We start from the raw sequence: 22,899 nt of genomic DNA on the forward strand, positions 1-22,899 counted from the left end.
GGCCCTTTTTTCAATTATAATGGAATTCCCAATACTATTCTAGCATGTCCAAAGGTCAGTTGTCAATCTCCTCTCTGGGCCAGCTGGTGAATCTGGGAACCTTGAGGCAATGTTACAACTGCCTCATGTACACAGACAACCCTCTCCTCCTCCCAACAAATTCCAACACACGTGAGAGATGCAACCATATAGCCAAACTGGAGGCTAAGCTCTCTCAACTCAGTACTGGTGTAACCAGTCAGGAGGAGAAGGAAACCACACTCACTACAATTCCAGTCTCACATAGACCTACCATGACAGCAAACCAAACACAAACACACAAAAACATACTTGGAGGCTCTAAATAAAAATCTGCCTAAGGAGCAGAGACCTCCAAAGCAGACACCCAAGCAACCGCTACCCCAAAACAAAACACGTGCAACACAGCTCACAAATCTAGTGTGCCGAACAGTCACAGCCCTTAAGGCTAAACACACCTGATACACTTGTAATAGGTGACTATCGTCAGGCACACTGATGTCCTGCTCACCAGGCTGAACAAGGAGAAGGTCACAGTGAGCTACCCGTCGGGCGCTAGGATCCGCCACATAACGCAAGCACTCAGGTCACTGCAAGGCAAGTACAGATATGACTCGTTGTCCATGCTGGTGTGAATTACCTGAGACGTACCTTCCTGGACTACATGAAAGGAGCTCTCTGAGCATGTAGCCCAGGCCGGTATGACCCTGACCTTGAGTAGCATCTTAACCTCACCAAGAATGATGCCACAATATGAAGACAAGATGATCAATTTCAACAACTGGCTTAAGTATTGGTGTCATTCAAAGGGGATCCAATGCCTGTCAGCCTGGGATGACATGCTCGACAAGCCACGATGCTTCGCTAGGGACGGCTTGCACCTGTCACCCCTGGGCTTTCGGATATCGGCAAAGGCTCTTGCTACCCCCATAGTGCCTTTTTTAGGCAAGTCTCAAAAGACAAACTCACCTCCATAGGTATCACAAGGGATAAGAAACTAAGAGTAATGCTACTCAATGCCAGAAGTCTAAACCTCAAGATGCACACACTCGAAACTCTCCTTAGCATGGAGAACATCAATATCTATGCAGTTACAGAAACCTGGTTCAAGGCTCCCGAGAGCACCCCAGCACTACCAAGTTATACCTCATACCATGCTTTTCAGCACCAAAACTTGGACCGAACCACAAAAGGAGAGGGAGTATCGATATTCGTCAAAGATACCCACACCTCCAGGTTGGTGGCACAGAACGAAGCATCAGAGACTATCCTTGTGCAACTAACAGTGGGTAAAACTGCCTTCCAGTTTATAGCCTGCTACAGACCACCCTCCCAAACCCAGGAACCCCACTCGGCCTTCCTGAGAACTCTGGAAAATATGAAGGTCTCTCCAAACACCATTATATTGGGCGACTTCAACTACCCAAACATAGACTGGGAGCATTACTCTAGCTCCAACACCCTAGCCCAAAGGTTCCTAGAATTTATAAACTCAAATGCTATGGAACAACTTGTTACCACTCCCATAAGAGGGGAAAACATACTGGACCTGATCATCACCAACATGGGGACTCTATGCTCCAGACCAGAAGTGTATCCCTCACTGGTAAGATCAGACCATAAACTAATCTCACTGGATATTCACATCCCGACCCCACCCCCTGCCCAGAAAACCACAGTGAAAAACTTCTCTGAAGGATTCCACCTCGGTTTTGAGGAGTGTGAAATTTGCTTTAAAGCCCCCGGTCTGTGGAAAATACGGCCCAGACTGCAGAATCCTTTATAAACGCATTCTATGAACACCTTCAGGAATGCATGGATCTTGCAATCCCAAATAAAACCAAGACCCAATCCTCCAAAGGCAGACGTCCTGTCTGGTGGACCCCAGCCATAAACAAACTATACAACAGAAGGAGGAAGCTACTACATGATAGAGCAAAATCCCAAAAAGGGAAGGCATCTCTGATCAGTATTAGCAAAAAACTATGGGCACTCATAAAATCGTCTAAGGCCAGCTTAGAGAGAAAAATTGCACAGGACACTAAGGATAATCACAAGGCTTTCTTTAGTTATGTTAGGAATCTGGGTGGGAATTCCCAGATATGCTCAGAATTAGTCCAAAATGACAAAAAATACACCGAACCCACAGACATTGCCACCATCCTAGGTTCAGTGCAAACTCCCCCCCCCTCCCCACCAAAAGGGCAAATATCTATCCCAGCAGAGTGCTGCCCCCCTGACATCTCAGATGCTCAGGTAAGAGCCGCCCTCTCCAAAGCAAAAAACACAGCATCAATGGGACCAGACGGTGTCCCGGGCTGCATCCTACATAAACTCCAAGAAGAGCTAAACCCAAACCCAAAACTACGGTTCAATCTCAGCCTTACTACAGGATATGTACCCAAAGAGTGGCGTACAGCAACCGTGGTCCCTCTCCACAAAAGGTGGTGCCTCAACGGATCCTGGAAACTATCGCCCCATAAGCCTGACTATTTTGTTCTGCAAAGCTATGGAAAGGATCATCATGGACCTCATAAATAAAGATATTGGGGACCTACAGACACTGGATCCTACCCAGTTTGGCTTTGTTAAGGTCAGATCCTGCCTCTTAAACCTGGTCGATTTCTTTGAAACCGTCACCAAAGCCATTGACGAGGGGAAGGTGGTCCACACAGCCTACCTGGACCTCGCAAAAGCCTTCGATACAATACCCCACTCGGGCACTATAGATAAGCTCACCAGCTTAAATATAACCCCCTACGTCACTAGATGGATTGCAAACTGGCTCAAGGACAGAACCCACATGGTTAGAATTGCTGGAGCCATGTCAGACTCCAAACCAGTTACAAGTGGCGTCCCACACAGCTCAGTCCTGGGACCTCTCTTGTTCGGTATATATTTCTCGGAGGTACAGGCCGACACGGAAGGACTGTGGCTGACCAAGTTCGCAGACGACTGAAAACTGGGCGCCATAATTGACTCTCCAGCCGACCCAAGCATCCTCCTAAAGGGCCTCATAGAAACAGACAACTGGTGCCAGAGCCATGGCCTAAAGCTAAATGCCAAAAAAAGTGTATAGTCATCCCCTTTGGCAAAAACAAAGTGCCCACAAATTACCACAAAGGTGGTAATCCATTAAGTACAGAAGTAATTAGGGACCTGGGGACCCAAGTTGATAGCAATCTCTCATTTGACAACCACATGGCCAAAGTGGTTAGAACATCATTTTATATAGCCCACCTAATCATGAAGGGATTCACATCTAGATCAGGGGAGGTCATTGTGCCTCTTTACTCATCCCTCATCTGGCCCATAATTTAGTACAATGCCCCTTTTGGGATGTACCTTACCAGACACCTGCAGCAACTGGAAAGACCCCAAAAGTACCTCACCAAGAGGATCAAAGGGCTCAAACAGATGCCATATGCTGCCCAGTTAAAGAAACTCCAGCTCTACTCAGTGGCATACCGCCTGCTCAGAGGCGATCTGTGCCCGACGTATAAAGCCATGTTCAACCCGGAATTAATGGACATGCTGCACCTCAGAAAATCCAAATCCCATCGTGCTACGCGCTCGAGAGACTTGAACCTCAGCACTGAAATAAATAGGACATGTTGGAGGGACAGATTCATAACCCAGAGGCTCCCTTCACTCTGGAATAAAATCCCAGTCCAGGTTAGGCAGAGTCTCTCATTGACTCTCTTCAAGAGGAATCTTGATGAGTGGATGGGAGATCGTAGGTTTACCCCGGGTATAACTTCTGTGTCACTGTTAGACAGAGGCACAGTATACTAACCTCGAAAAAGGGCATAGCAAAATTAATTTAAAATGGGTGGCGAAAGCCAAACACACTCTGGCTAGGCTTATAAATGCCCTAGGGCAGATAGCCTAGTATGAACCTATGAACAAGCCACACAGACACAATCCTAGTTACAAGCATTTTACATCACAAAACATACTCCCAAGCTACAAACATTTCACATCACTTATCTCCCCAATCTTTTTCAGTCAAATATTACATACCTCATTTAAATCTTGCCGCCTTTTAAACCCAATTCCTCCCTTGTATGTATTGTTCCCACAATTCCCATTTTTTTACTATGTAGTTTGGTCCTACCCTTTTCCAAAGATGTCAATTCCAATAGTTTTCTGTTACTATATTCAATTTTACTCTAGATGAAAAACAGGTCACTGTGAGAAAAACCTACAACAACCCATCAGGGGGAATAAGGATTGCTATAATAAAAGATTAAAACTGGAGCTTCATGCTTTCCCAAAGTTGTAAAACCTTGCATTCTGCAGTAAGATACAACTCTGTAGTGTCAACAACTAAACTCAACACACATTATAATTATTCCCCACTGTGACTTTTTTCTGTTGCCATTTTTAACCACCTTAAAATTTAGCACACCGATTCCCTTTAACTAAAGCTTAGGCAGAGATAAATGTTCATATAATTTTTAAAATGAGTTTTTCAGTGTGCTTCACATACAATTTTAACAGGGGAACCACTTTTTTTAAAGCCCAACCTGGTAAGACTAGGTTTGATAGAGTACTAAAAATCCCACATATTCACCATAAATGCACCACCAGCAAAACACTATCTTGTTGCCATGCAAAACTAGTCATGCCTTACTACTGAAACTAGTTCATAGGTTGGTACTAGGTTATTGGCCCTAAGGCCTATGCAAGCCTAGCCATAACAATTCCCTGGAAATTTCTTCCCACAATATTTACTTCTCTGGGGCCCCCTGTCTAGCAGGGCAACTGATATGATCCCCGGGGTGAATTTCCTCTCTCTCATCCAGTCAAGGTTCCTTTTGAAGAGGGCCAATGAGGCGCTCTGACATGTATGGACAGTCTATTCCAGAGTATGGGGAGTCTCTGGGTCAGGAACCTATCCCTCCAGCATGTTTTGTTCATTGTGATAAGGTTTAGATCCCTGGAGCTTTCTGTGGCCTTTCCAGTTGTTGCAGATGTCTTGAGAGGTACATATCAAACAGGGTGTTGTATTCTATAATGGGTCTAATGAGGGATGAGTACAGTGGGACGATGACCTCCTTTTTTCTGGATGAAAAGCCCTTAGTGATGAGGTGTGCCATATAGATTTCCTGACTGTTATGGCGATGTGGTTATCGAAGGTGAGACCACTGTCAACCTGTGTCCCCAAGTCTCATTGTTTTTGCTGTAATTTTTAATTTCCTTATTAAAAATAAAATCTACTTATACAAACACACTTGTAAAATGATACTGTTTAACACTCTGGTTTAGTTTGTATGGAGAGCAGCCATGTGAAGTGGGGGGATGCAGGGGGGGCTTGCCCCCTGCAAAAGTAATTACTACACAATTATAATTAAAGACAACAGCAGCTTCACGCTTTTAAGGTAGGGGTCATGAATATTCATCATGTCACAATCTGCACTGGTTGTCACTCAGCTATGCTTTCCATGCAATGTCACAAGGGCTTGCCCCTGTCAATAATTGTGGTCACACCCATTCCTGCACAAAAATTGTGGTGGGGTAATATTCTAATACAAAGCCCAATCTGCATCTTACAGGTGTCAAACCACCAACATTTGTCAATTTGTATAGTTGAGACTGGTGCAGCTCTGCCTGCATTAGCACTACTCAGTTTATCAAAGCACCTCACCCACGAACAGACGCACTGCAGGATGTCAACTCAGTTATAGCCAGTTCAAAACACTGCAAATCAATTTTTGCATAGTCAGTTATAAAAACAAATTCATTGGCTGATTAAAAAGGCCACAGACATGGGTTTTGTCAAGTACTGCTAACAACTCTGGTGTGCAAGGCAGAAATTCAGGGAGCCCATTTTTTACATCATAGTGCCCTGCATACTACATCCAGCCCTTTGATTAATCTTGCCCACAGAATAAGCACTTCAATTCCTCTAGGCCACCTTACAATCTGCCAAGGAACCACTACCAGGCTGAAGTCCCTCAGGGCTGTCTGACCTGTGCAATGTCAAACTAGTCCCAAGACCACCCCACCTACATGACTACAACCTAGTTTAACCTGTTAATCTCACCCAGAGAAAGTGAAAACCAGGAAGCCTGTTATCACCTCTGCAGGTCACAGCTGACCCTAATCCGACTGCCAAATTCCCCTTGCATTTACTAGGGGGAAGAGTTTGGTGAGAACAACTACCATGGTAGAGAAACTGATTTGCTTTGTCCGCAGCCTTTACTACCCAAGAACAGAGCTTATCCCATCCTAAAACCTCGACCTATAGGCAGGCTGCAACCTGGCAAGCCAGCTGCCATCTCTGAAATTGGCTCAGTTAGCTTACCAGCACAGCTGTATTTCTGCAAATTGGCTTAGTTTCTTGCATACAAGATTTTTTTTGTAAAGCTATACTCTTAATCTTACCATACCATGTGTTGAGTTTTCTAATCTCTGATCAAAAACACAGCAGTCTCCCTTGAAACTGAAAACAATTAAAGTAAACTTTTCATGAAGTTATGAATCACAAAAAACCCTTTACAATACTAGGAAAGAGAGGCCACAATGGAGAACACTAGCACGAGCACAACTCTAAGTTAAACTCGAGTTGACCATTACCATTTGATAATACCACCGGGGCCCTTAAAAGCCTTGCACCCACAATTTTTTTTTACAGTGTCTAGACAAGTGCCAGACCAGGGTTGAATTACCCCAATGGGCAAATTATGCTTAAATAAATAGAGATGGGGTAGATCACAAGGGGGTGTGCTGTGCCCTGCCTCAACTCCACCAGTGTGGGAATCAGTTTTGGTGGATAACAGTGAGTACAGTGAACATGAGTTTATGGACACAAGCAAACTTTAGTAATTCCTGGTAAACTTACACAACTTTTGGTATGCTTACCACATTTTACAAAACGTGGGGAATGGGCTCCATTAACCCTAGAAACATTTAGTGAGTGAAAGAGCGAGAAAACAATTTAAGTTAATACGCATAGCAGACATTAAAGTTATAGCACAATAACGCTTCGCAATGCTGATTTAAAACGTTATAACAGCAAATCCCACTTCTGCTGTAAAAGTTCAACCACACAAGTGTTTTCGGGGGGGGGGGGGGTATTAGTCATAGCCAGAAAAGGGTTCGACTGTTGAAAGGCAGGTAATCTCCAAGTGTAGTACCTCGCACTCAGTTCTGCGCAGCTTTGGGCGTGGAGTGGGCGTAACATTTATGTCCTGATCCGTGCCCTATTAACATCATGTATTCTCCAGAGAAGTATGCTAGCTAGCTCTCAGACATGTACAATGAATATACTGGTAGTTTGACTGTTTAACATAATACTTTAGGCACAGGATAGTCACTTTTCTTGGCTTCGTTCGTGCCGTTTTGTTAGGTGAGATTTATTTACTGACTTGCTGGGTGGTGGTGTCATTGTATTGGGGTTTGGAGAGGTGGTTAAATGCTGCTACATTTAGTATGCCGTGGTAGTGTTTCATTCACAGCTTTGGCTGTTAATAGTTGTATTGAGTTGCTGGTGGTGTGATGCTCACGCTTTTGTTGGGTGGGTTTCTTAGGATGAGGCTGTATATTAAATAGGAGCTGTCTGATTTTTATTGCTTAAATCGGAGGACACATCTGTATGAGGAACGTTTCTCGTGTTGAGCGTTAAAAAAAGTCAAATGTTTCTCGCAGTTCCACACCAAAGGGTTTGTCTTACAGTGTTAATGTTTTTTAACCAATATTGCAGTAAATCTGCAATAAATATTCATGCGGGCTTGGGCTGGAGGCATGTTCGGGGCGGGATTTGCTACTGCACATCCTGCGAGGTACTACACTTGGAGATTACCGAAAGATGAACCACCTTTATTTGGAGGATGACCCACCAAACCCAATACAAGCATTCCGATTTAGACACCAAGCAGCTGTGCTTAGTACAAGCATACTAGACTCCTGGGATAGATGGCAGTGAGTGCGGCTTGCTAGGCATTAAGACACCAACAGTTCGCCCTTTCTTCCACTGGGTTCCATCAGCATAGCCTCTAGTAGTAGCTGTACTCTAGACACAGACCCCGACATTTTATTCCCCAATAAGGTAAGATGGGAAGTGACCTGCCAACCAAGCGTGATTGCATGTTTCATCCCAAACTTGTTTGCGGAGCTTGAGCTCCCAAATCTCGCGATCACCAGCTCATACGCTTGGGTCCCCATAACTAAAGCGGGCTGCCTGAAATAATTTCAGGGAGCCTGTGCACGAGTCATTGTGCATAAGCGTCCACCATTCCTACTTCAAAAAGTGTTATTTTTTTACAATGAAGTCAAGTCGTAGTCGCCAACACGCTTCATAAACAGTGTAGTACCAGGTTCTTTAAAGGCATGCAAAATAAGAGGGACACGAGAAACCAGAGGAATTCAACTCCATGCTGTTCAAGGATAGCCTACTCAAACAAGGCCTACGACAATAGTAATTAAAAAGGTAAAAAAGTCACAAAAAGCAACCCCACTTCAATAAAGACGTCCAAGTCTGTACGTAATATACAACGTTCAAAGGCGTGGAGACTAAAACCCTCAGTCACAGGTCCACATTTACCCATCACATAATCACACTTTCTACCAAACAAAAGAAAGCATAACCACAACTAAGAGAATAGTTTAAGGTCATTAGCTTCCAGCAGTTTCACGTAAAAAAAAAAAAAAACGAAACAATATTATACTCAAAGAAATACAATCTACAATGACTTAATCGCAAACTATTACTCAGTTTGGGCTACATAAAAATAAATGTCTTAAATTGTGTACATACTTGAAAAACTTCTTCAGTAGAAAGTACTAGCATCTTATCAAACGTCTAGTCATGCCTTACTGCTTTAATATACCTGTGGGATGCCTGCTCTCTCTCATACACACTGATCTATTCTACTGCCTTAACTACCTTCTCAGCATATCACATTGTACAAAAGTCTTTCAGTGGGGCCAATCTTTAAACGGTGTGCTTACAGTTCTCCATAAACATGAAACAAAGTCACTATATAAATACCATCCTGCTTAGTGACTTCAACTGCTATTGTGACAGTCTTACAGATCATGTAAACCTCTGCTATCTGGTCAGCTCGTTTCTCTTTATACTGTTGCTGTGACACCTGAATCGTGACTGAAAAGGGTCCATTAGGTCTGATATAGAACTTCAGCCAAAACACTGTAAACTGTTTGGACAGGAATATGGGGAGATCTAATAATAAAGAGTACACACAACAGCCAACATTTCCGAGAAAAATAAATAAAACCAACAAGCCTTAAATATTACAATCATTAACATGAAATATGAAAGTCTGAAATATTAATGATGCAAGACCTGAAGCATCTTTGGGTTATGAATTCAGCCAAGCTTTTCAGATTTATGCTAAATGTTTACTTCAGAATATGGGGTCTATATTATGGGATCGAAGAATCTCTTCTTCAAACACATAATAATCGACAAATATAGAGCAAACACTGTAAACAGCGAACGGCCACATCCTCAAATTTTTTCCTCTGGGGAAAAAAAATACAGTTGGCCGTGATCAGGAATTGCCCTTTTCTTCAATGTAGAGCGATCTCGGAGTTGGTATATTTAGTTAGTGGGGGGTGTTGGGGGCACAGTCCCCCACATCAGTGGGTGTGGGTGACAATGCCACCCACTTAGTGTTTTAAAGTTTTTTAAATTTTACAGCCGCGTGAATCCCACCCCCCCCAGAGGAAAAAATTTGAGGATATGGCCATTCACAGTTTACAGCTTTCAGTGTATATGCGTTGATTATGTGTTCGAAGAAGAGATTCTTCGATCACATAATATAGACCCCAGAATACGAATGCATGTACCTTAAAATACAAGGTAATTTCTTAATGCACATGTCACGATGTGAGGTATTGCCAGCTTTGACAGGAGAAGTAGGGCAGTGGATGTGCAACATATGCCAACACAGCGAGCTTCAATTTTGTAAAGATTTATATGTCATTTGTATATCAAACTGATTTGTACAGATGCTTGTGTTGAAAAATGTATTTGCAAAGCTACTTGTATTAAAAATATACCAACAATGTGCCCTGCTGGACAGAAAACAAATATGCATGTATGATTGTAACTGTTCAAATGTATATGTTTTAACAGAGAATACTCGAATAGAAGAGAAGAGGTTACTCTCAAATCTGCCTGAATTTAGAAAATAGTGAAGAAATTAAATTACTTGGCCTAGGCCATAAAGATGTCCTCAGTTTTGAATGAAGCCAGGGACACAATGTCTAAGAAGTGTAACTAAAGGAGGTACTGCCAAGCACAGCTAGCTAGAATATTGTAAATAAATTATGTCATTTGTGACCATCAAACTAATTTACACAAGATGCTGGTGTTACAAATGTATTAGAACTGTGTGTCATGTGTACATCAAACTGCTTTGTACAGATGTTTGCGTTGAAAAGGTATTTGTAAAGTGCTTGTGCTTAAAATATACCCACAGTGTGCCCTACTGGAAGAGAACAGATATGTACATGCACTATTGTAACTGTTTAAATGCGTACATTTTAACAGTGGAAAGTGGAATACAGAAGGTTAACCCAAGTCCAGCAAACTTTAGAAAAATATCTGATACTAAATTTATAGGCTAGGCCCATAAAGATGTTTCAATGCAGCTAGAGAGAGAGTCTGTAGGAGGAAGCTCTCTGCATTGTCTGGAGTGAACTAATTGCTACTTTGGAAGCATAAAGGAATTCAATTGTTTTAGGACTTCCAGCACCTGCCAAAGATCTGAGCAAAAGCTCCTGTCTGGGTATTTTTACAGGTAGATGCTAAATACTGCCAGCAATGGGGGTTTGCATAAGAACTACAAGTCAGATGACCAGAAATTATGTTATTCTGCAAGCTATCCCAGCAGTAATATTTTAGATAGTTTAAGAAGTCTCTTAGTGAGACAGCATTCTGTATTCTGTCTTGGACCGGACAACAATAAGAACCATTCACCACATCTGCCTTGCTCTAAGTTGCTAGTGTATAGTAACTCTCTTAGATACAGTCAGGAATAGCAAAGCTTAGTTTAGATTTTTTTCTTGTGTGAGCCTTAAATGTTTCCTGTGGTTTTGAACTCTGGTGTCACTGTGAATATGTATTTAAAATATTGTCTTCTTCCATTATTATTAAATATATTTAAATCTTTCATCGCAGCTGATCTGTGTAGAGATATTTACGTTTTAAGAGTACTTGCATATTTATTTGGTGACAATGTGTGGGCCACTCCGAACAGCCTTGCTCTTGGTCAAGCTACAATTTGCATTAATATTCGTACACAGTAAGACTGGACTCCCTTTAAGGGCCCTAAAGTAGTTGAAAAGGAGAGACTAGTGGCAGTGGTAACTACCTTGATGTCTGGACAGAAGGGGTCATAGCTAGTAAACCTGTGCCAGCCTTTCTCAGGTGTGCGTGTGTGTGCGTGAGTGTAAGTAAACCAAACCTCAGGTGTGCTTCAGCTGCATGAGCGATACAAAGCACTGGTTGGACAGACAGGGTGCTGGAGATTTTGGCTTGGTCACTCAGCTGAGATATCAACTCTATAGCTGTGCCACTGGGGAGTCTTACTGGGGATCTGGAAGAAGAGAAACCAACCCTAGACTGACTGTGGTCTCTGTGTGCTGTTAAAGGAAATTGCACTAGATGCAGAGATAGCTGCATATAGAAATACTGTGGGTATACCCGTTATCCACCCAGTGAACCCCCCCCCCACAGGTGCCAGTGGTGATGACAGAGGCTCCTTGATTACTGGTCCAGTGGTGGGCTGTCACAAGAAGTATGATTTATAAGCTCCTGTAGGAAGAGTGGAAGCGTTTTAGGATTTTGACTTCCAGGAGCTGTAGCAAATCTTAGCAAGGCTGTGTGCATATTATTGCCACTTATGTGCTAAATCCTGCCAGCTTCTAGCCAAGGGGATTGCATGGGAAACCAAAGTCAGATGACCAGATGCATGTGATGTCATTCTGTAATCTAGGGAAAAAAGCCAGTAAGAAGTGCTATCTTTTACTGCAGAGTTCAATTCCCTTAGTCCACACCTGCATACTGTGCAGCCAATTAACTCACTGAAAGATCATAATCATTCTTCAAAGTGTTGCATTGCAGTTGCCTTCATGTTTTGTGCCACTGCATTTCCCTTCTATTTCTGTAAAATTGGCTTCTGCACTGAAAATAAATAAAACTCCTTATTAACCTTTGCAATGCCAAAGATAACATGGGCGTGCATTTCAAGTCTATGGACACAAACCCACACTAAACTTCATCAACATCAAAAAAGGTTAGTAGGTTACTGACTACTGCATTTATGTGGACAATATCTTAAAAATCAACTAGTTCATTTTTGGAAATATAGACCATGAGAACAAAGAGAAATTGATATCATATTCCATAATACAGGTACGACGCACAGCAAAAAGTACAGTTTTGTACCTACCATAAATGTAGATGTTCGAGGATCCACATTGCTGCAGTCCTAACTATTGGGTAGTCCGCTGTCCAGTCGGCCCGAATACCAGTCAGTATATGGCTGGCGTCGGTATATGGCAGGCGCTACATTAGACTGACGCGAGTACGACAGGGTACTAATGCGCATGACCGACGTCATATCCTCAGTCTTTTCTTGCCCCAGATGTCAGAAGACCCTGAAAAGATAAGGCCAAAACCAAAAACTCCAAACATACCTGCACCAAAAATATGTACAATATATACAAAATTACCAGAATATAACCTCACCTACACAACCACCCCTAAACACAGAGGGAAGGAGGGAGGGTAATTGACTGCAGCAATGTGGATCCTCGAACATCTACATTTATGGTAGGTACAAAACTGTACTATGTTCTTCATTCCACATTGCTGCAGTCCTAACTATTGGGTAGAATCCCAAAGCAGAGGTAAGGGAGGCTGGCAAATCATAAGGAAGCAGGAACTGACAACATGCCTTGCAAAATAGCTGTGGCAAAACCAGCCCTAGACTTAGAGTAGAGAGGAAGATGATAATGCTTAGAGAAAGTATGCACTGAACTCCAAGTAGCTGCCTCCAAAATATCCTTAGTTGCCACCCCTTAGAAATGCTGTTGAAGTGGCAGTAGCCCTAGTGGAATGAGGCCTAATCCCAGCTGGAATCTCCTTGCCATGATGGGAATAACAAAATGCAATGCAAAACCCAATCCACCTAGAAATAGTTTGTTTTGACACAGGCTTGCCCTCTGAACCCAAAGCAAAAGAAACAAACAACTGCTGAGACTGCCTAAAATCCTTAGTCCTGCTCAAATAATAGCATAATTGCCTGTGTACATCTAAAGTGTGCAAAATCTTTTCCCCTTTATTTTGGGGATCTGCATAAAAAGTAGGCAAATGAATAGTTTGGTTTAAAGCCACACTAGAAACCACCTTAGGCATAAAGGAAGGATTAGTGCGTAAAGATACCTATCCTTATGAAAAATCAAAAGGCTCTACCGCCATAAGGGCCTGCAACTCAGAAACCCTTCTTGCAGAAGTAATGGCCAACAAAAAGCAGTCTTCCATGACAAGTATTTCAAGTCAGCAGTAGCCAAGAGGCTCAAAGGTTGTAGAGTAAGTTTCTCCAACACAAAATTGAGATCCCAAGCAGGAGTAGGAGCTCTATTTGGGGTCTTATATTCTTTGCCCCTCTAAGAAATTGCTTGAACAAAGGATGAAAACAATGGTGGGTCACAATCATAGTGAGCTGAAATTGCTGCAGCATGAATCTTAATGGAAGAGAAAGACAAACCTTTGTCCAATAACTCAGTAAGACACTGAAGAGCCACACTCAAATTAGGCTCAGAAATCTCCAAATTGTTTGCTGCACTCCAAAATAAAAATCTCTTCCATTTTTCTGCGTACACTTTCCTTGTACTAGGTCTTCTGGCTTCCAGAATCACATTTAAAACTTGTTGAGGAAGTTGAGACCTGCTGTCTTTCAAAACAGAAAATGCCAGGCTGTTAGATGAAGAGAATGAAGCTTGACATTGAGCAGGTGACCGTCCCTCTGAGACAACAGGTGTGGAATCAAGGGTAAAGGCCATGGAGGCTTCCTTACCAGACTCCTCAGTAATGGGTACCAGTGCTGCCGAGGCCAATCTGGAGCTATTAAAATCATCCTTGGCTTGTCTTGTCTGACCTTTAGAAGCACCTTTGGAAGAAGAGGCAGAGGTGGAAAAGCATACACATGAAGATTTTTCCAACTGAAAGAAAGAGCATCCACTTTCCAAGCTGTGTGATGAAACCTCTTTGTGCAAAACTTTGGCAGCTGGTGGTTTAGTGGAGAAGCGAACAGATCTATGTCTGGAGTTCCCCATGACACTGTCAATTTTGAAATACATGAAGATCCAGTTTCCACTGTGGGGATCCATGATTTGTCTGCTTAACACATCTGCTAAGGAGTTCTGTGCTCCGGCAGAAACCTTGCCTGAAGAGTTAGTTGCAAGCTGAGCGCAGTCTCCCATAAAATCATTGCTTGCCTGCACAATGGGTAAGAATGTGTTCCCCTTGTTTGTTGATGTACCACATGACAGTCGTGTTGTCTGTTAGAATCAACACCTGCCCTGGAAGAAGTAACTCCTTGAAAGCCATTAATGCAAACTGGACTGCTAACATCTCTTTCATGTTGATATGTAGATGCTGTAGTCTGGCAGGCCACTTGTCTTGTATCCACTTTCCATTTAGATGAGCTCCCCAAGCAATGTCTGAGGCATCTGTCGTTAGAATCTGACTCGCCTCTGGCCGGGTCACAGAGAGTCCCTTGTTTAGGTGAATTTTTGTGGTGGGCTCAGGAATGTCCTTTTGAATGCAAGGTATTATTTGAATGACAGTGTCCAAATCCTGGCAGTGCTGTGTCCATACATTTTTGAGATACCATTGCAGCTTCCTCATATGCAGTTTGGCATTGGGAAGCACCAGAATACAAGATGCCATGAACCCTAAGGCTTGAAGGACTGTCCTTGCAGTCAGCCCGGACTGAAGAGATAGTTGATGGAAGTAACTGGAAAGAGTCTTTTGTTTGTCCGGGGTTAAAAAGGCCATCTGGGCTGCTGTATTCAGTCTCACACCCAGAAAGCACATGTCTTGAGAGGGTACTAGACTGGACTTTATTTCGTTCACAGAATACCCTAGGCATCTTAGCACTGCTATGACATAATCCAAATGCTGTAGAAGGTCTTCCTTTTCTTGAGCTAGAATCAGGCAGTCGCCCAAGTAAGGATAGATTTGAATTCCTTTTAGCCTGAAGTAAGCTATCACTGGAGCCAGAACCTTTGTGAATACTCTGGGCGCAGTGGATAAGCCAAAGGGCAATGCAGAGAACTGATAATGAGAATTTCCAGCTCGAATACGCAGATACTTCCTGCAACTTAGTCTTATAGGCACATGAAGGTAAGCTTCCTTGAGATCTAAAGTTACCAACCAGTGATCTTTGCCCAGCAGAGGTAAAAGCTCTTGTAACGTCAACATTTTGAACTTGGGAATGTCCAGATAAGTGTTGAGGATAGATAAATCCAAAATTGGTCTCCACGTGTTCCCCTTTTTCGGTACTAGGAACAGACGAGAATAAAATCCTAGGCCCCTTTCTGGCACAGGAACTGGCTGAATGGCCCCTATTTGGAGCAACAGAGATATTTGCTTGTGAGCCTCTTTTCTTTGTAGAGGAGGAATGTCTGGCATGCCTTTGAAAGGAGGCAAGGTATGGAAATAAAACCTGTAACCGTGGTGAATGATATCCAGAACCCATCTGTCTTGGGTAATTAAATCCCAATTTTCTTTGAAAAGAGACAGCCTTCCTCCCAAAGGTGCTGCCAGGCGAGAATGTACTGGCAGCTGAAAAGGCAGGTCATTGGGTCTGCTTACGAAAGGACTGACCCCTGCCCTCACCAGAAGTCTGAGCAGGGGAACTCCCTGTCCTGTCCTAGGCCTAAAAGAACCTTGAGCTCTGCCCCTACCATGTCTAGACCTACCCTAGACTGGGAATCATAAGCAGGATAAGTCCATCCCTTAGTAGGCCAATTTCTACTAAACTTGGAGGCTGCACCTGCAAAAATCCTTAACAGTTTGCATAGACTTAGCCTTGTCCTCCATTTTCTTTAAAACTGCTTCCACAGGCGAACCAAACAACACATCAGACTGCAAAGGAGCATCCAAAATCCTTGTTTTAACATGCTCAGCTAAATTCTGATCTCTCAACCAGGCATGCCTACGAAGAACAGAACCAGTGGCAGCCACCCTCGAGGAGGCCTGCACAGCATCAAAACCACACTGCAAGGAATGTTTACCTACCTGTTCAGAGACATGAACTAAATCCTGCAACTCTTTACACTCAATTCCTTCTGCCAGAGCATCCACCTTAGATTTCAATTGTGAAAGGAGGTAATTCTGAAATTTTAACATGTGAAACTGACAATTCAACGCCCTCAAGGCTAAAGTGGAAGAAGTATACACTTTCTTTCCCCATCTATCCAAAGCCCTTGCCTCTTTATCAGGAGGAACAGGATTTTTAACAGAGGCCTTCACTCCTTTAGGCCCCTGAGAGACAGTTTCCGGGTCTGCCTTAGGACTCTTAAAAAGATACTTATGAGCTTCAGGCACCCTATAGTACCTATCTGGTTTAACTGGGGCAGGAGGCAAAGAATCAGGATTCAGGGAAGCCTCTGCAAAAACATCTTCCACCACATTCAGAACAGGAGGTATTGCTAAAGGCCTATGCTGGGGTAAAAACAAGAATTCCCTAAGCCTCTTCCTGGAATCAGAGAAATCTTGACCTTCCCATTTAAAATGCTCCCTCATGGAATGCAGAGTCTCTGAAAATGAAAAATCCTCAGGAGGAGAAGCTGAAGGAGTAGAATCATCCACATCAGAATCAGAATAAGGAGGATACTCCTGCAAGTCTTCAGTCAAGACTCAGAAGCCTCGAACATTGCTCAAAACTCTCAAACTCAGGTTCCACCCTAGGCCTCTTATCAGGAGGGGCATAGAACCTCTAATCATAGTAATCAAATCCTCTGCCATTTTAAGCATATGTTTCTTAGGCAAAGACCCTGAAGCACTAGGAGAAACCCCCACTGAAGCTAAACTTGGCCTGCCTCTCAAAGAAGCCTTGGAAACAGAAGGGGAGGCTCTAACCACCTTAGGAAGGGAGGGAAGAACAGCCACCTGAGAAGCCCCTCAGCCTGGCCTACTTCCTGAGAGGATACATCCTGTAACAGTAAAGTCTCTCCCTGAGACTCCAAAGAAACACCTGGCAGAACCTCCGGCTCCACTGAGCCTTCTAAAGAACCGACGCCAGGGACTGTCGGTTCTTCCACTAGGCTTTGCTGCTTTGTCCTTGCGCTTTTGTCGAAGCGGGCGCCGGAGCATCCGACGGCATTTTATAATTACAACGCTTCCCAAAACTAACCTGGCACAGTCTAACCTTCTCTTAATAGTGCGTTTGTTAAATCTAGCACAAGAGCGGCATCCAACAACGCCGTGCTCAGGCCCTAAACAAGGTATACACAAAGTATGGTAATCCCTATGAGGTATCTGTTTCCCACAAGAAATACAGTTATTCACTTTTTCTGACATCCGGTTAAATACTGAGGCAAGAAAACCAAAATATTCCCCAACGGGTACTTAGCCAACTTTGATTCGGTCTGAAACTCTGACTTCAGAAACTTTCAGAACGCCAACCTGCACTCGCAAAATTGCTTCTGCATCGGACCATGCGGCAAAAAAGACTGAGGATATGGCGGTCACGCCGCGCATTAGTACCCTGACGTACTGACGTCAGTCTAATGCGCCCTGACCGACGTCAGCCATATACTTTGGTATTCGGGCCGACTGGACAGCGGACTACCCAATAGTTAGGACTGCAGCAATGTGGAATGAAGAACATCATCAACCTTATCCCAGCAGTTTCTCTCCTTAATCTCAGATGTATTTGAGTGCTCAGAATCTCTAAGTTTCTTCACTATTTTTTTTCAAAGTTTTCTGTGACAGATCATAAAGGTGCCCAAAGGTAGATATATTTGTTTTGGAGAGTACCTTCAGTACAAAAGGATAACAGGGTTTGGGAAAGATATCTCTAGCATGCTATTTTCAGTCTCTGCCTTCATGATATATGGGAGACCACAAGCCTTCAGTTTTCACTGCTTATCACCTTCCACATTTTATATTTCGAGACTGGGTTACCAGTCTAGCTATTTTTTTAGAAGCTTCCCCAGACAATGGTTGTGATCAGCAGGGTAGACCAAACATTCCCATCTCCAGGACAGTCCCACAACTCAGACTGCTTAAACAGATGAGTGATTTACTCTCTCTACACCATATCGTGGATCTGTTGCTGAACCTATTTCCAGTGGGTCATGCCTGGTACACCCTACCATGGGAGGTGCCTAAGTGATCGCCTCAATAAGTGCTCAACTGACTTTACAACTCAGAGGAATAGTGGCTCTACTCTGAACAACCCTAACTGTAAGCTCCTCACACTGTCATGGACAAGCCCAGAAACCTCATGTCTGCTTATATCCACAGGTCTCGACCTTTGGGATACTACCTAAAGATTATGACCATATGTGACAGGAAAGAAGACGGACCAGTAAACCAAGGACTTAGCCGTATGATTCTGCTTTCACTTCTCCATCAGAATCTGGCACAAGTACAGACAGCTCTAAACCCACTCTTTAGCCAATCTACTAATGCCACCTGCTCTCACTCTCATACATCCTAACATACTTAAACCTTAACTGGGGTACCTGCATAATTCCATCCAAGTGGGGTATTGTTTAAAAATCTCCATCTGGGGTACATGCTCTCCTCCAACAGAGACAGAAAACCACAAGTTCTGACTTTGTGAAACAACTGTGATGAATCTCTGTACCACCAACTCAGCAGTGACCTACTGTACTACAAAATGGACACTACAGATCACTTGAAATCAAGAGAATAAATACAGTATTGTAAGCAACGAAGATGCAACCCTTATGACTCCAAACAGGACACTCACCATAACACTGTTGCCACTTTGGTATCCTGTCCATGAAAACACAAAGTGGAGACGAAGAATAGCACTGTTTGAATGCTATCACCACCATAAACACATTTAACTTAATGTCTATGAAAGGACAGAGTTAACCCCACTACTACAGTGCAGGATGGGATCATAGGTGTTACAAGGCAACTCAGCCTTGTGGATATTTCCCCCATACTTGTACCCACCCTTAGGCCTTGGCTCTTCTCAATGAGTGCTTGGTCAGTCTTACAAGGAGAGACTTAAAGTCCACCCAGTTGTCTAGTTCCATGTTAAAACCAGTGTGCCTCAGCTTAACTTGGAGAGGGAGTTTGTTCCCGAAAAGGGGAACGTACTGCATGACAATCTCGCTCTCCTTGTCTTATTTGTTGCAGTAGATTCAGATTTCTGGTCCTACTGTTTGGATTTATTGAAGTGTACGTTTTTGGACTACAGGATCCCTTTAAAGCCTTACAATCAAAGCACAGCTCATCCATAAGGCGTGTAAATGAAAAACAGTACAGACCGTCTCCAGGCTTTCTTGGTAGTTCGGGTCTTTTAAGACTCTGATTTTTTTTTTTTTTTAATTGCAAACTCCTGTGTGGGAGCTTTCCAATTACTTGATATGCTTTGTAAGGTACACCTCACAAAGGAAGTGCTGTACTCTGTGATGGGTGCAGACTACAAAGAGGTGAGGACTTTTCTGATATAGAAGAAATACCTTTAGCTATGAACTTTGCAAGGTAAAAGGCCCTAACAAGTGCTCTAATGTGATTGCCAAAAGTAAGGAAACAGAACACCCAAGTCTCTCATAACATTTTCATTTTGAAGTAGCATATTACCTATGCTAAAAGCTGGAGCTAGGAGGTGCTTGCCAACTGCTACAATACTATTTTTTTTTTTTTTAAATGCAAAGCTGGAGCTCATTTTTAATACACCAGGTACTGATAACAGCAACTCCTTTTGAATGAACGCATGCATGTCATAGGTCAGTCACGGACTTGCCAACCCCAAGCTTACAATCACATGAGAACTTTCTTAACTAGACATCTTTTGACAAATAGAGATCAGAGAAGTAGACACCAAAACAGCAGAAGTCCCAACACAGATCCCTGTGGAACTTCACTGGTCACCTTCATGCCCTTAGGGGATGGTCCCCTTACTCTTAGAGTCATGTCTCTAAGCCAGTTTAGCCATTCACCCAACTACACACTGGTTAATTTGGAGCTCCTTCAACTTGCTTATGTTTGCATGTGGTACGGTACCAAATGCTTTGGTGAGGTTGACGTACGCTTTGTGGATAGCTTGTCTATAGTCTACAGCCTAAACAATCCTCTCAAAGTTCACAAGATTCATGTGCTCTATCCTTGACAAAGCCAAAAGTACAGTTTTGTACCTACCATAAATGTAGATGTCCGATAGGTATGCATCTGCAGTCATCACATATGGGTTGTCCTGCCTCAGGCAGCCCTTCGGTCGGCCGGATTCCAAAGTCTGGGTCCGGCGTCGGCTGACGTCGCACCTTCCCCGACATCAGAGCGCCTGGGGTATAAAAGCTTCAGCAGACGCCATCTTCCTCAGTGTTTCTTGTCCCAGATGCCAGGTGCCCTCAAAGGAAGGCTAAATTTGGATAAATGCAATAAATTCCAAACATGCACAGAAATATCTATGTAAGGATGGTGTAGCTAAAATGCCCTGCAGGACTGCCGTAGCAAAGCCTGCTCTGGATCTGGAATATGAAGGTAAATTGTAATGCTTGGAAAATGTATGCACGGAGCTCCATGTAGCAGCTTCTAAAATGTCCTTGGTAGCCACTCCTCTTAAGAAGGCTGTGGAGGTGGCTGTGGCTCTGGTGGAATGAGGTCTAATGATAGCTGGCACAGTTTTTCCATGGAAGGAATAACAGAAACGAATGCAATTCCCTATCCATTTTGAAATTGTCTGTTTGGAAATTGCTTTTCCTTGTGCACCAGCAGCATATGCTACCAACAGCTGGTCAGTTTTTCTGTAGCTTGTTCTCTGTCCAAGTAGTAGCGAACTGTCTGTGTATGTCCAGGGTGTGCAGAAGTTTCTCCCCTTTGTTGTTTTGTGGATTCGAAAGAAGAAGGTAGGCAGGTGAATAGCTTGGTTTAATGAGACCCTGGATACCACCTTTGGCATAAATGAAGGATTGGTTCTCAATGAAACTCTGTCCTGATGAAAAATAAGAAATGGCTGTACTGCCATGAGGGCCTGTAACTCGGATACTCTTCTTGCTGAGGTTATGGCCAGAAGGAAGGCGGTCTTCCAAGACAGGAACTGTAGTTCTGCAGATACTGCTGGTTCAAAGGGAGGCAGAGTTAGTTTTTCCAACACGAAGTTAAGGTCCCAAGTAGGCACTGGAGGTTTCCTTGGAGGATTGATGTTTTTAATTCCTCTTAGAAACTGTCTTAGGAGAGGATGAGAGAAAACAGGTGGATCAGTATTGTACTCTGCTGAAATTGCTGAAGCATGAATTTTAATGGAAGAGTAAGACAGGCCATTGTGGAGCATTTCTGCCAAGTATTCCAGGATATGTGGCATGCTCATCACTGTCGCATCTAGGCCCTTTGTGGTGTTCCAAATGTGAAATCTTTTCCATTTTGCTGAATATGCCTTTCTTGTGGAAGGCTTGCAAGCTTCCATGATGATATCCTTCACTCTCTTGGATAGCTTATCCTGGGGAGGAATCAAGGTATTTTCCAGGCTGTTAGTCGCAAGGTTTTCAGGTTGGAATGCAGAGTTTTGTAATTGTGCTGTGTCAGGAGAAGTGGCCATTGAGGAAGGGGCCATGGTTTCGTGTGTGGCATGCTCTTTAACAATGGGTACCAGTGCTGTCTTGGCCAGTCTGGAGCTATCAGAATCACCTTTGTCATTAATGGAAGAGGTGGAAATGCATAAACTGTTAGGGTTCTCCAGCTGAAAGATAGGGTGTCCACTTTCCATGCTTGTGGGTGGTATGTCCTTTAGCAGAATTTCTTCAGCTGATGATTGTGGGGGGAGGCAAAAAGATCTACGTCTCGCCTTCCCCATGATTGTGTTATCTGTAGGAAGATGTCTGGGTGCAACATCCATTCGTGTGCATCCATGATATTTCTGCTTAAGCTGTCCGCCAGTATATTGTCTTTTCCTGGCACAAACTGGGATTGCAGGTCTATACTGAGTTTCAAGGAAAGTTCCCATAGAGTCATTGCCAGTCTGCAAAGAGGGTAGGAATGGGTGCCTCCTTGCTTGTTTATGTACCACATAACTGTGGTGTTGTCTGCCCTTATTAGCAGGTGGCCTTGATGCAGAAAGAGTTTGAAGGCCTCGATTGCATGTATGTATCACTGCCATCATTTCCTTTTGGTTTATGTGCATGCGTAGCTCCTTTTGTGACCATAGTCCTTGAATACATCTGCCCTCCATGTGCGCTCCCCAACCGTGGTCTGAAGCATCCGATGTAATAGTTTGGCCGGCTATTGGCTTGCTGAAGGGCAGACCCCTGTTTGATTGGCTTGCTTGAGCCCACCACAGAAATTCCTTTTGGAGACATGTAATGAGTGGGATCAAAGTTTCTAAGCTGTGGCTGTGCAGAGTCCATAAACTCCTTAGGTACCATTGTAGTTTCCTCATATGCAGCCTTGCTTGGGGAATGAGAAGAATGCAAGATGCCATGTAACCCAGGGCCTGCAGGATTTTCCTTGCAGTCAGCTGAGTTTGTCTTGTCAGATTCTTGAAGTAATCCGGTAGTTGTGTTTTTCTTCTGTGAGAAAAGCCATTTGGGTGGTTGTGTCTAAATCCGCACCCAGAAAAGTTATTCTTTGGGATGGAACGGGTCTTTATTTGTGAAAGTTGACTGTATATCCCAATGCCTGCAGTAGGTGGATGGCAT

Source organism: Protopterus annectens, chromosome 5.part1 (genome assembly GCF_019279795.1).
Source record: "Protopterus annectens isolate FY-2018-M chromosome 5.part1, PAN1.0, whole genome shotgun sequence".
NCBI classification, from domain to species: domain Eukaryota; kingdom Metazoa; phylum Chordata; order Ceratodontiformes; family Protopteridae; genus Protopterus; species Protopterus annectens.